Source organism: Pinus tabuliformis, chromosome 5_2, assembly GCF_031772625.1.
Source record: "Pinus tabuliformis cultivar Carrire ecotype Pingquan chromosome 5_2, CPIR1, whole genome shotgun sequence".
In the NCBI taxonomy this organism is placed as follows: domain Eukaryota; kingdom Viridiplantae; phylum Streptophyta; class Pinopsida; order Pinales; family Pinaceae; genus Pinus; species Pinus tabuliformis.
This window is the reverse complement of record NC_142306.1, coordinates 666,643,258-666,658,047: the sequence shown is the minus strand read 5'-3', so window position 1 is coordinate 666,658,047 and position 14,790 is coordinate 666,643,258. Positions and strand designations below refer to the sequence as shown.

Genomic DNA, 14,790 nt, shown 5'->3' with positions numbered 1-14,790 from the left:
CCCGGGAAGTCCAGGTTACTGAGTGCAAGCCGCGGAAGTGATGATTGACACTATGTGATTCATTTCTCTAGTTTCAATCCCACTTCTTCACTCCTGTGAGCATCACCCGATGCAATGAGTCCTAAGTGGACTATTCAAAAATCCCCCGATGCAATGAGTGCTAAGTGGACTATTCAAAAATTATGCCCAATGCAATGAGTGCTAAGTGGACTATTCAAAAATCACCCGATGTAATGAGTGATAAGTGGACTATTCAAAAATCATGCCCGATGCCATGAGTGCTAAGTAGACTATTCAAAAATCATGAGAAATTAGTCAGTTACGACTACCTCTCATGGAAATGGTCATAGATGAATGACTTACTTAACGGAGTTGAATCATCATGAGAAATTAGTCAGTTATGACTACCTCTCATGGAAATGGTCATAGATGAATGACTTACTTAATGGAGTTGAATCCCAAAATGATATCTAATGTTTACTTTTTCTTTAGAAGACATCTTGGTCTTGGTCATTATGTGAGAAAACCATTTTTCATTTTTTTATATTAATTTATTATAATGGTTAGTAATGAAAAAAATTATAAATAAATGTTATTTAATAATTGAGTCTAAAGGTTTATTGAGTTGAGAGGCTCATTGGAGAGTCCAATATGATGTGTGAGTTTGTCCATATTTATCAAAATTGAAATTTTGTTCATGTTGGTCCAAATAAAATTTTTAAAAATTTTAAAAATAAAAATAAAATTAAATAACTATACAAAATATTTAAATAATGTCAGTTCATAACACGTAAAGAAATTGGATCCCTCTTGGCCATATTTAAGATGGATCAATACTAATTATAATATATTGCATAGTATTATCTAATATGAATCTTATTGTTGTGAACCGTATTTAAAATGAATTTATGCTATTATAATATATTGCATAATATTATTTAATATAGATGTTGTTATTATAAAAATTAAAGTGAAAAAAAATAAAAGAAAACCGGAAAATAAAATTAATATATTTGTTTGATTAAATATTAAATTTAAAAATAATTTAATTTAAATATATTAATGTATTTGTTTAATTAAATATTAAATTTAAAAATAATTTAATCCAAATATATTAAGAGTTGGTATAATAATTTTAGTGGTTTAGATCTTTCTAAATGAAAACCAGTCAAACTACATTTTAATTATACAATCATCTCAAAATTCGTATATTATAATAAATATAGCTGTTTCTAAAAACTGTTTTAAATTACTGCACTTCGTTCTGTGATGCCGATCAAAGTTGGGGCTCTTCCTTCAAAATAAATTATGGTTTCTAATTATGGTTTCATTAGAATTGATCATCGATGTCTAATCAATTTACCAAAAAAATAAATGTTTTTAATATTCAAAGCTATGATTATAGGAAATCAAAATTTTAAAATAATAATTATATGCAAAAGTTTTATTAAACTAAGGTTTTGTCTTTCATTTATGTTTTGTATCAATTTAACAAAAATATTGTATTATTTTAACATATCAAATTTTTATTGAATTTAGAAATTATGGTTTATTATAATTTACGGTGATATTTTGATAAAGATTGTCTTGATATAAAAATGGGTTCATAATAATCACTTACATTTATAATATTAATTCCAAGAGTTTATACTATTAATTTATTGTGTTCTCAATATTAATCTTTTAGACTTTTAATATTAATCTCTTGAGTTTATAATAATAATCCGTTAGATTTATAATATTAATAATATATTTCATTAATAATATTAATATTTATTACATTATTGATAATATCAATACTAAGCCCATTGGGCTTTGGATTGACGGTGAATCGGTACACTGTGAAGGCACTCCTTGCCATAGGTCACTGGTCCAAATCCCCTATGGATGCTTACGTACCATAAAAAAGATAATATCAATACTATTATTATAATATAATAATAATTATTATAAATTTCCATTATAGTTATCATTGTATTTATAATATAATGATAACAATATTTTCTAATATTATTATTATTGCATTATTATTATATTTATATTAATATTAAATTTATATTTATGGTTGTTTATTAGAGTATATTAATTACATTTGTTAATTTAATTGTGTTAATTTTATTATATTAAAATTTTATTAAAAAATTATTAAATAACATAAAAACTGAGTAAATAAATTTCATATGAATCTTTCAAAAATTTACATATTTCATATATTCCTCTAGTAACTTATAAATATATGAGATATCCTCCGTATACTTCCCAACACTACTTAATAAATAAATCCATAAAACATTATTAAATCATCTTTTATTGGACTTTCATGTAATTATCCGAGATGCCCGAATATTGGATGCCTTTTACTCTGATGTTATTACTTTGCGTTTTTTGCGTGAGAGCACGATATGACAAATAAATGAAACCTTTGACTATTAATTCAAACTAATTTTATCATATGGAAATAATCTATGCAAAGTCTTGTTATTAGTTAGTTATTTTTGCTTCCAAGAAACTGCTTCCCGGTAAGAAGTCTCTCTTCCTTTCTCTTTAGTTGAAAAGTGATAAGGTTGTTATATAATATTCCCTTAATTTTTGCTGAGAAGAGGAAAAGTTAAAATTTTTAAGGCCCGTGAACCTAAGTAGAAAGGGAAATAGAAGATAACTAATTACCCCAAACACAACAAGATTAGTGAAGAACAAAATCTAAACTTAAAGTTATATTCACAAACCACTTAATAGGATTAAGTAACTAAACCACTTACAAAATAGGATTAAGCAACTATTCTGGCTAGGAAGAGACTTAAGAGTACTTGGAAGCTTGGAATTTTGAAGAAGAATATGACTAGGAAGAGTAAGACTTTAAAGACAAAAAAAAAAATCAGGCTTACACAAAGTATTTGCAAGGCTAATAGGATTAAGTAATTATTCTGATTAGGAGAAGGCTTATGAGTATTTGGAAGCTTGGAATTTTGAGGAAGAATATGACTAAGATGATTAAGATTTTAAAGACATTAAAAAATCAGGGTTACACAAAGTATTTGTAAGGCTAATTATCCTTTGGTATTATGAAATGGTACACTGCATCCTTGTATTGATATTATTACTTGTACTATTGTGAATCATACTAAAAGGATAATAGGATCTTTCAAACTTAATGGTATTGCAAGGATGCATAAATTAAATGTTCTTGAAGTCTGTCTAGAATAATTTGAATAAAACAAGTTGAAAGCTAAGAAGAGGGAAAGGTGAATGGATTCCTCTATTGCATCAAGCGGTTAAAAAGGGGAAATATTTTAATTAGACATAAATACCATCATCCAATATTCTCTGTGTAATCAAGAAGCTTTTGGAAACTCCCCTTGGATTTGAAGTAGGATTCTTTATACTAGTTTATTTTACTGATGTTGTGTGTGCCACAAACCTTTTTCCTCTGTTGAAATGGAGTTGGTCACTTGAACAACAACCTACTTGTGTTCATTGTTAAATACTATGGAATAAGAAATGTGTAAACCACTTTTATAACATATGTCACTACTTCAATACTATGGAATAAGAAATGTTGAAACCACTTTTATGACATATGTCACTACTTCATGGCCTCATTATATGATTTATTACTTAACAAGCATACTCTGAGGATCACCCAAAAAATAAAATATGTTTGGAAGAACTTGGGTGATTGGCATATTAATGTGTTATTCTTTTACTTCAAGATATTTGGATCTGATGCACGTCCTCACTTTCTATCAAAGTACATACCAAAGAGATTAGTGATATGAGAGTTTCTTATTAGAAAACTATTAAAGTTTTGACTAAGCATCTAAGTCATAATTCAAAGAGCCCATGGCCTACTTTTTCTATTAAGATAGGACTTTATTCTTTATTGGATCAAAGATCATTTATAAAGTAGAAGATAAAATTGTGAGGCTTCCTCCTAAGTTCCTCTAACTAAAAACTAAATTTCTCTAATTTAAAACACAATAAGATGGAAAATAACTTATTTATATCTAAACATTTATTTGAAGATAATATACCATTAAATTTTTTTTACCACAAATTAAATAAGTAAGAATTTCATTGCAACCATTTACACAAGTAATCCATAAATGGAGGAATACCTGTTCCAATAGCTTAGTTGAGATGCTCCCGAGCTCCTGATTCTATCGGGATGCTCCTCTTGACCACCTGACTAGATTTTCCTCCTAGCCAACTAGTAAGTATTTCCTAGCTCAGGGAACCTCCACAGGTTCCCTAGCTCTCCGAGCCCAAGTCCAACCAGATGTAGTGTGTCCAAGTTAAACAAACATTCTCATTCTTTCCCTTCTCTTTTCTCTACCTTCCTCCCAAAATAAAATCCCCCAAAACCACAACCAAAACCAAAACCAAGACCAAGACCAAGGATCCCCCTCTCCTCTCATCATCCTTCCCCTTTTATGCCTCTTCCTCCCATCCACCTCAACCACCTATCATTAATGTCATGACTACCCCCTCATCCTTTCATTTGACTTTTCTTACCATATCTTCTCCCAAATAAATTTGAGAGGACATTTTGGGGATAAGATATGGATATTTAATTTTGAAATTAATTGGGGTAGACCACATCTTCTCGCAAATAAATTTGAGAGGACATTTTGGGGATAAGATATGGATATTTAATTGGGGAAGACCATATCTTCTCCCAAGTAAATTTGAGAGGATATTTTTGAGATAAGATATGGATATTAAATTTGGAGATTAATTGGGGAAGACCATATCTTCTCCCAAGTAAATTTGAGAGGACATTTTGGGGATAAGACATGGATATTAAATTTGGAGATTAATTGGGGAAGACCATATCTTCTCCCAAGTAGATTTGAGAGGACATTTTGGGGATATGGATATTTAAATTGGAATAATGGAAGGAGACCATATCCTATCCAAGATTAAATTTGAGAAGACAAGTTGGGAATTGAATAATAACAATAATAAAGTTCAGTGTCCCAAATGTAGGTATTTACTAATATTTCTTGATAATTATAAGTCAATATTTTTAGGTAATTTAAACACTAATAAAATTTGCATAATAAGATTAAGTGGGGCATTACATACACCCCTCCTTCAGAAAACTTCGTCCCGAAGTTAGAGTGAAAAGATACAAGGAGTTCGAAGGCATAACAAAATAGAGAGAGAGTTATAGTAGTAAAATTTAATAAGTCAGGCAACGATACCACTTCCCATCAAGAGATTCCAACTAATCTATATCCTCCTATCCTTCTTAACCTACTTCCGTTCCCACCCTATCCATCCTCTGTTGTTATATACTGTGGCATCGACTATACTAATCTAACCACTGATAAAACCAATATGGCGGAAGCGTCGACTATATCGACCTAACTTCCCCAACAGGCAACTGGAAATCGTCATCACACGTCTAGGGGAGCGTGTCCATCACTGCCCTCCCACGATTCTAGGTTTGGAGGTTATACGGTGGGAAATACCTCCACCCCTCCTTACAACTAGGGTCAACACCAACTAGCAATTGTCATCACACGTCTAGGGGAGCATGTCCATCACTGCCCTCCCACGATTCTAGGTTTGGAGGTTACACGGTGGGAAATACCTCCACCCCTCTTTAAACTAGGGTCAACACCCTAATATGGACCACACTACAGTGCTAGTTGGATACTTATCATTGAATAATCTAGTCAGGTAGTCTTTGCACCTACCATTTACATTTTACCTATGTCATAAGAGTGCATACCAAGCAGATACAAAATGTAATAGAACAATGTACATCATACCTTTAGATGTTTCGACCTTCCCCAATGGAAGAGTAGATCCTGGTTATCATATAGTTCTTTCCAATCTGCAGGTTAGTTCTCATTCATGCATATATATAACAACAAAATATATATAGATAAGTGATCTTAAACATCATTTTATTAAGTCTATTATCCACGTGTCAATTTTGTAGTTCACACTGGAAATAAATCTTACATTAGATAAATCGTAATTTCACTAAGTCATTCATTAGATAAATCATATCCACTTAAGCCATACATGAAACAACAATAACTCTGATAAGTTATGCACTAGATAAATCATAACCAAGTAAGTCATACATTAGGTCATACATAAAACATTTCCATCATCAATACCTAATCCATCTAATGATTATATAAGTAGTTTCCCCTGTCCAACTAAATGCATCAATATTACATAGCATTCATAATTAAATAACATGGAACTGCAAAATAGAGCCTTAGCATACGTAGATATCTAAGTCAAGATGGACATCATAAATGGTCAAAAGTGAGGGGTAATTGCAACATATAATCTTTTCATCCTCCCGGGTAGCAGATCTTGGGTTATACTTGTCCCATTGTATCTTAACTTGGTCCACCAAGTGATGCCCGATCTATCAAACCCTATGGTATAATATGCATATTGGTTTGATCATTATGGTTCCCACGTCTGAGACCTATAATTCCCTCCAGTCGAGTTTGTGGGATTCATCAGAAACATAATGTTATAGGATAGATACAAAAAAAAACATCATGAGTTTTATGCAAGTGGGGTGGTAGTACAAGACAATAGGACACTGTTCCAATTTTCTCTTTGATTCTAAAAGGTCCTATAAATAGAGGTGGTAACTTCATACCTTTCTCAAACTAAATAGTGTTAGGAATAACTAAAAAATAAAAATAAAACTCAGTCTCCCACTTTAAAACTTCGATCGGTACTATGTGCATCAACATAACTATTTTTCCTATCTTGTGCTTCCTTTAACTTCGTTAAATCTATCCTACCTATTCCTCCATTTTTTTTTGAAACAATCCTATCGTGACTATTACTATGTCTTCCATCCTTTCGCGACTCAATGGTGTCCTGCATGGCCTCCCACATAGAGCTTGATAAGGAGGCATCCTAATTGAATTGTGGTTATTGTTATTATAGGAAAAATCTACCAATGGTAAGTACCTTTCCCACCGAGTCTAATTATCCATGACATAAATTATAGGCATATATTCTATAATCTGATTTACTCTTTTAGTCTTTCCATCTATTTATAGACAATATGCAGTGCTAAGGTTTAACTAAACCCCCAACACTAACTGCAAACTTGTCCAAAATGTATATGTAAAGCGAGAGTCCCTATCAAAATTATCTTTGTGGGTAACCCATGTAGCTAGATAACTTCACCTATAAATACTCAAGCCAAAATGGGAGCAGTCTCTTAGACAAGGTAGTTAGCCACCTAGAGATACCAAATACATGGCCAAAATAGAATATGTTAAGGTTGTTTCTCCAAGAAGAGAGCAACTCATCCTTCAAGAGTAATCCATAAAAAAATATTTTTGCAAATAATGGTCATGACCACCTTTACAAGTGGAGTGACTTCAAAGAATATGCCAAGGTAATTAGAGTCTTGTAGACAAACAACGTAACTCCTCCAAATGGAAATAGTGATAAGATGTTAGGGAATTATCTCCCATGATCAACCAAATTGGCCATAAATAGTAATCCCATAGAAACATGTGCCATAGTTATCCATAAAGTTGTTATAACCTCCTCAAAGAAGTGGGGTGTCCTCAATCAATGCGCCAAAGTGGTTAAATGCACATGTACCAACACCTCTCCTCCAAGGAATATGATAAATAGTTCACCCTAAGAGATTGTGTAATAAGGCTAGGACACTCTCCAATATAGTAATAAAGGATCTTCCCAAACCAAGAGAAACCATATGATACAATGTGAAAATAACATGCCAAATGACCAAAACCATGGGTGTCAATATAGAAGACCATCCGAGCAAGGTCTTAATGCCTCCAAATGCATGAGAAGATGCCAAATAAGAGGAGTGATTTCCTCTATCAAGAAAATAACTACTCACAACATGCCACATCATAGCCAAATTATAAATATCCATTGGCATTCTTCTAACAAACCACAACCACTTTTCCATGTCATCAAGACATCTACCAAAAGTGACACACTTATGCAACAAAGGGTGGGTGTACTACTTCAAGGTTCACCAATCAAAACCATGAAACAATAATCCAAGTGAAACCTTATGAACACATGCAAACATGCCCAAAAACTAATTCACTATGTCAAGGAGCAATAATTAACCAACAATATTTAAGGAAACTTTTAGTTGATGGATAACCCTCATCATAAATGTGCTAAGGGTAAATCAAATGTTTGAGCAATGTTATGCAAAGCCCTTAATCACATTTCAAACACCATATGTGCGAGATGCAAGCCTCCAAAGAAGAAATGATGGCGCCAACCAAGGACATAATGTGAATTATCTAACATGGGATATCAATAATAAATCACAGTAACAAACCCCCATGGTTATGTGATTTCGAGGGCAACGACACTAGGTAAGTGCGCATAAGAGCAACTTTCATTAAGACACCTCAACACTCACTAGAGGTGATCTAAAATTTCACGAGGGACAACAATCCAAAGGAGGATAATTTGCAGGATGGATTCATAGTTATAGAGTGCTTGGAAGCTGAACTTTTGGGTGATTATATTCATGGAGAAAACACACCACCCCCATCCGCTAGTAGTTTTCCGGATGTAGGGGATTTTCCTTTAGCTTCGCAATGTTTAGCGTTACATGGGGGCCATGTAGTTGTTGGTCATGTTCCATGAACACTTTCACCTACTCTTGCTCCTCTTCCTCATATATCATGGGAAAATAAATTAGAAGTTTCTTGTGGCAAGAAGAAAGCTTAGTAGATACTAGATCTCTCTCTTTTTGTTGTTTAAAAGCAGTCCCTAGAAATTAGTAATTTGTTTTTATTATGGCCTATTTTGTAAATATTATATGAACTTTTAAGATTGAACTTTGAACTTGCCTTTAAAGTTTGAACTGTTGACTGAATCTAACAACTCTTTGGTAATGAATATGATGCTTTGCTTCATTTCATGGTTGATGTTATTTATTAGTTTTTGTTGATGAAAAATTTTATATGTTGAAACTTGAAGGTTGATGTTGTGGAATGTGGTTGATGATAATGCTATAACTACTAAATGATTGATGTTATTTGTGTACCAAATGGTTGGTGCTTTAATGATCATCATTAATCTAGTAGTTAAATATATGTTTTCATGTTTTCTGTAGTTGACTCAACTTTTTGCATGTTTTCTTTTGAATATATATATGCAACAATTATATTAAAATATGTATATATAAAAATGCTTCTGAAACATTCCTCTACTGGAAGAATTCTGCTTCCAACAACGTTGGGAGGAGAAATTTTGATAAGCAACTTCACTGGGCTAAGGTATTAACCAAACCCCTCCCATGATTAATAATTAATGGAGGTCATTAAAAAAAGTTTTTGCCTCTTTTTTTTTTTTTCTTTGGGGATCCCCCTCCACTTGTCAATTCAAGAGCATATCAAGGAGTGGAGGGGTAGACGCCATAGACATGAGCCCCCCCTTCATTATAATTTGGTGATTTTTTTTTTTAGCAGTATTCAATTCCCGTGTGTAAAACTTGATGGCCTTACCCAGGGTTAATGGCTATCATTTCTAGCTTTTAAATTGGTTGCTTAATAAGGGTTATCGGTATGTTGAAACATAAGCATGATGATTCTTGTTTGGCTTGAGGGTTTAGTTTGGAGCTCTGCATTTTGGTGGAGGGCCTGACATTGAGTGCCCCCACTAGTTTCCTAGGATCAAGGTGACTCTATTGGTCCTTATTTGAGAGCCTCCAGGTCTCACTACTGCTGCTGCATTTTCAGGGAGATTTGTGGTTTAAAGAAGTGTCTTCACCAATGTGATAAAGACATTATGGATGCCCATGGCAGTTTAATTTACTTGGCACTAGCATGGGCAAATTGGAAGCATGGTTTTCAGGAGCACTCAGAGGCCAACAAGGCTGGGGTCTAGTTCACCCTTGAGGCTGTATATGTCATTAGCCCTTGAGACTGGTAAGAGGAACCGTGGGCCACTGCGGATTTTGCACATGAAACATACAAAGTTGTCCACCATTCTGGACACCATATCTGACCTGGTAGTGTGTATTTCAGCTCACATAAATCTTGACCCTACACTTGGCCTGCCTGATCACTTTGTTGATTTTGCTGCATCTGGCCTCACATAAGAGTCTAAAATGGAAGTTTGGAGACCACGTTGACTTTGTAGATGACACCCATTCTGCGCTTTAATTATCTGTTAAAATTTGTTTGTTTTATCTAATTACATTTTTGTTAATCAGGTAAGACAATATAGTTGCAAATTCATAAGCAGGCTGGTTTGGTTCCATAATCTAGTGGTTGTATATGTAATCTGAGCTTATCGTTGAGGTTAAGGTCTATATTCGATTGCACATGAGCTTACAAACACATGCCCTATAGAAACTGTTTAAATCACCTGCGTGAAGGGTGACATCCACAGTGCCACCACACTCATCTAATTGTTGGGTGAGAATTTTTGTGATGGATGCTCACAGTTTTCAACATTTCAGGGCTACCTTATGTCATTGTGGGGATAACTTGTGAAGCTTCTTGAACAAACAACATAACAAAATACCAGAGTACTCTCTTTTGAAATTGTGTTACAAGTCATCTGGTCAAAAGATGAGAGGTGATGAGTTGGCTTCTGGAATTTTTTTTTTTAAAGAAAGGCTCCAGTTCAGGTGATTTTTCCAAAATCACAAGTGGAGGAGGATTTCCTATTTTCCATGCATCTATGAGTAGGTGGCAAGCCTACTATATAATGATATTATCTAGAGATGGAACAACAACCATTACTCACTATTGGAATGGAGCTACATCCCTATATTAGTTTGAGTTACTGTGGGATGCAGGGAAGGTTCTAGATGCCTCAATTATTCCATCGGTGGATGGTGGTGAGGAAGGTGCATGGATGGTCCTCACAGAGAAAGCAGGTTTATGGGTAATCCCTGAAAAAGCTATTCTACTGGGTGGTACTGAACCACCCGAATGAAGTTTGTCCCGTAAAGGGACCTTCAATGAAGGAGTTGTAGAAGAAAGGCAAAACCTCGTGGTTGGAGGTAATTTTTCTCTTTAAAGAGCAAGTACCAAAGCATGGATTGCCAGAGATAATGGAGAAAGGGCTGTACTAAAAGGAGTTTGCTAGCGTACTGCCCAAGATGAGAAAGAAGAAAGTTTAATTGGGCATCTATTTCAAAATTTTCTTAACTCAGGGCAAATTGAAGGAGCATTTGAAAAGATCCATCAAGTTAGTGCATTTGAAAGAGATGGGGAAATGAATGTATTTACTCGTGCAATTCGAGCTATTGTTGACACACTTGCAAAACACTGGACAACAAGCGAAGGAGAAAATATAGCAGTAATGGCTGTTGTATCTTCCCAGCTTTTAGAAAAGCAACACCGACATCAACAATTTTTGCAGTTTCTTGCTGCCTCCAAGTGCCATGAAGAGCTTCAAATGAGGTAGAGAGAAGCTTTACAATCCATCATGGGACATGGTGAAAAACTTTCTGCCATGATTCGACTTAGGGAAATGCATAATGCATCTGCCCAGTCTAGGCCACAAAGCAGGCTTGAGTCTCTAAACACTGATTTACAACACAATGAAATTAGTGGCTCTCTTTGGGATCTTGTCCAGATAGTTGGTGAGAAAGCTAGTCGGAAAATGTAATGCTGATGGATAGAGAGAAAGCAGAAGTGTTTTACAGTCGAGTTTCTAAGTTGGAGGAGTTATTTTCCCATGTTAACCAACATCTAACTTATGTAGTAGGAAGGGAGTTGCCACTTCGGTTACAAATAGAACGACTTCGTGAAATCTCAATTGCTTGCACAAGTGTAGTACGCACTGCTATTTTCTATAGAGATATCCAATACTCTTGGTATCCATCTCCTGAAGGTATAACACCTTGGTATTGCCAACTGACAGTATGGTCTAGAATTTGGAAGCTAGGATCGCTTATCCTAGAATTAAAAATGGAAGAAGATGTTTCAGAACCTTCAATGAAATTAGTTTTAGCTTCTTAGCTGGAGGAGGTTACTGATATTTTACTAGAAGCATATGTTGGTGCAATTACTGCTAAAGTTGAACGAGAGGAAGAATATCGTGGTTTGCAAGCAGAGTATTGGAGCAGACGGTTGGTGATGGGAGATTTGCAGAGAAACCAGATTTCAACAATAAAGGGAAATATGCTAGTGTCCAGATTAAGGCCACGAAGGACCAGAAGGCTCAAGATTACTCAGTCCAGAAAGCATTGCCATCTGATACGGGTAGATCCCAAGATCAGGAAACTTTACCATATTCGAAGGAAGGTGTTCATTCGATGCAAATGGAATGAAATAAACAATTGTACAATCTTGGAAAGCATATGCGTGGACTAGCACAGGCTGCAATAGGCTACCACAAGTTCTAGAGGAAAATCGACAACTATACAATCAAGTGCAGGATCTGAAAGGAAGCATAAGGGTGTATTGCCGAGTCAGACCATTCTTGCCTGGCCAATCCAACTGTCAGAGTACAGTGGATTATATTGGGGAGGATGGTCAAATTATGATTGCAAATCTTGCAAAGCAAGGAAAGGATATACGTAAATCATTCACATTCAACAAAGTGTTTGGAGCATCTGCTACTCAAGAGGAAGTGTTTTTGGATACCAGGCCATTGATCAGATCTGTTTTGGATGGTTACAATGTTTGCATTTTTGCATATGGGCAAACAGGTTCTGGAAAGACATACACAATGACTGGTCCTAAGGTGATTACATAGGAGAGTTGGGGTGTGAACTATCGAGCCTTGAATGACTTATTATAGATATCAAAACAAAGAAAGGATACATTATATATGAGGTTTCCATTCAAATGATTGAAATATACAATGAACAAGTCCAGGATCTTCTTGTTTCAGACAGTTCCAATAAAAGATTAGAAATACGTAACAATTCACAGCAGAAAGGACTCAATGTGCTAGATGCAAATATAATACCCGCTGCATTTACATCTACATCTGCCGTGATTCAAATGGCACAATTTTAACAAATGCACATGTAGTAGTAGAGTTTACAAGTGCAGGAGTGCTTTACAAAGGAAAGTTTTCTTAAACTAACTTAGAGGACAGTAGGTACCATCTTTTGGACTGTCCCTTGGGCTGACTAGAAGGCAACAAAGATCACGCTTTGGGAATTGTTTGCTGAAGGAAATTTGCAGACATCTTTGGACTGCCTTTTGGCAGGTTTGGTGGGTAGCCATACCTTCTTTTGGACAGAGATATGAGACTGGTTTTTTTTTTTTTTTAAACATACCTTGACTGTCCTATTTCCGCCGATTTTTGGCATAAGTTTTGACAAGAAGAAGGTAGTTTGGGAGCTGGTTGTTGTTACGTTGCAAGATGGGAAGAATTTTGATGGAGAAGTTATCAATGTTGATTTTCATACTAATATTGTTGTTGTTAGAAGTAATGCAAAGGTTCCATTGCCAACAACAAAACTGGTTTCTTCTAGCAAACTTCGACCAGTGGATTGGGTAATAGCTTTTGGATGCCATCTATCTCTCCAAAAAAAAGTTACTGCTGGAATTGTGAGCTATGCAGATTGCAAGAGCAGTGATTTGGGTCTTGGTGGAATGCGCAGAAAATATTACTATTTACAAATGGTTTTTGTAATCAATGAGGGAAGCTCTGGTGGGCCGTTAGTCAATATTGATGGAGAAGTAATAGGTATTAACACAATGAAGGCTCTTGCGGTTGATGGAGTTAGCTTTTCTATCCCCATAGACTTTGTCATCAAGACTGCTGAGCATTTCAAGAAACATGGAAGCGCTGAAAATATGGAGTTAACCATGAGCAAATATTTCTAGAATCTCATAAGATGAGTTGCATGAAAAAAATTGACTTTTTTTTTTGTGGGAGTAGTTCTTAGTTGCCTTAGGATTCATATTTTGATCTAGGGCTTTGTTGGGTCAGTGGGATTTAGGCCTCAGATTTTAAGCCTTGGCTTTAACACCATGTGTGAGGCTCCCTCCTAAGTTCCTCTAACTAAAACCTAAATTTCTCTATTTTTAAACACAATAAGATGGGAAATAACTTATTTATATCTAACCATTTATTTGATGATAATATACCATTAAAATTTATTTACCACAAATTAAATAAGTAAAAATTTCATTGCAACCATTTACATAAGTAATTAATAAACGGAGGAATGCTTGTTCCAATAGCTTAGTTGAGATGATCCTGAGCTCCTAACTCTATCGGGATGCTCCTCTTGACCACCCGACTGGATTTGCCTCCCAGCCAACTAGGAAGTATTTCCTAGCCCAAGGAACCTCCACAGGTTCCCTAGCCCTCCGAGCCCAAGTCCAACTAGATGTAGTGTGTCCAAGTTGAACAAACACTCTCATTTTCTCCCTTCTCTTTTCTGCACCTTCCTCCCAAAAAAAAATCCCCCAAAACCACAACCAAAATCAAAACCAAAACCAAGACCAAGGATCCCCCTCTCCTCTCATCATCCTTCCCCTTTTATGTCTCTTCCTCCCATCCACCTCAACCACCTATCATTAATGTCATGACTACCCCCTCATCCTTTCATTTGACTTTTCTTACCATATCTTCTCCCAAGTAAATTTGAGAGGACATCTTGGGGATAAGATATGGATATTTAATTTGGAAATTAATTGGGGAAGACCACATTGTAGGCTTTAACCCTGTACAGAAATTACCTGCATATGAATTCTAAAACACAGAAAATAAACAATGCGAGAGCATAACACATAAAACACATATACACAAAGATTTTCCCTTGGATCCCAAAACGAGGACTACCAGCTTGATTTTTCATTATGTTCC

The 14,790-nt window shown here is 34.9% G+C and overlaps 1 pseudogene; it reads left to right on the top strand.

Moving 5' to 3' along the window:
- Positions 1-9,844: 9,844 nt before the first annotated feature.
- LOC149160840 (nuclear pore complex protein NUP133-like) lies at positions 9,845-13,802 on the top strand (annotated as a pseudogene).
- Positions 13,803-14,790: the final 988 nt, after the last annotated feature.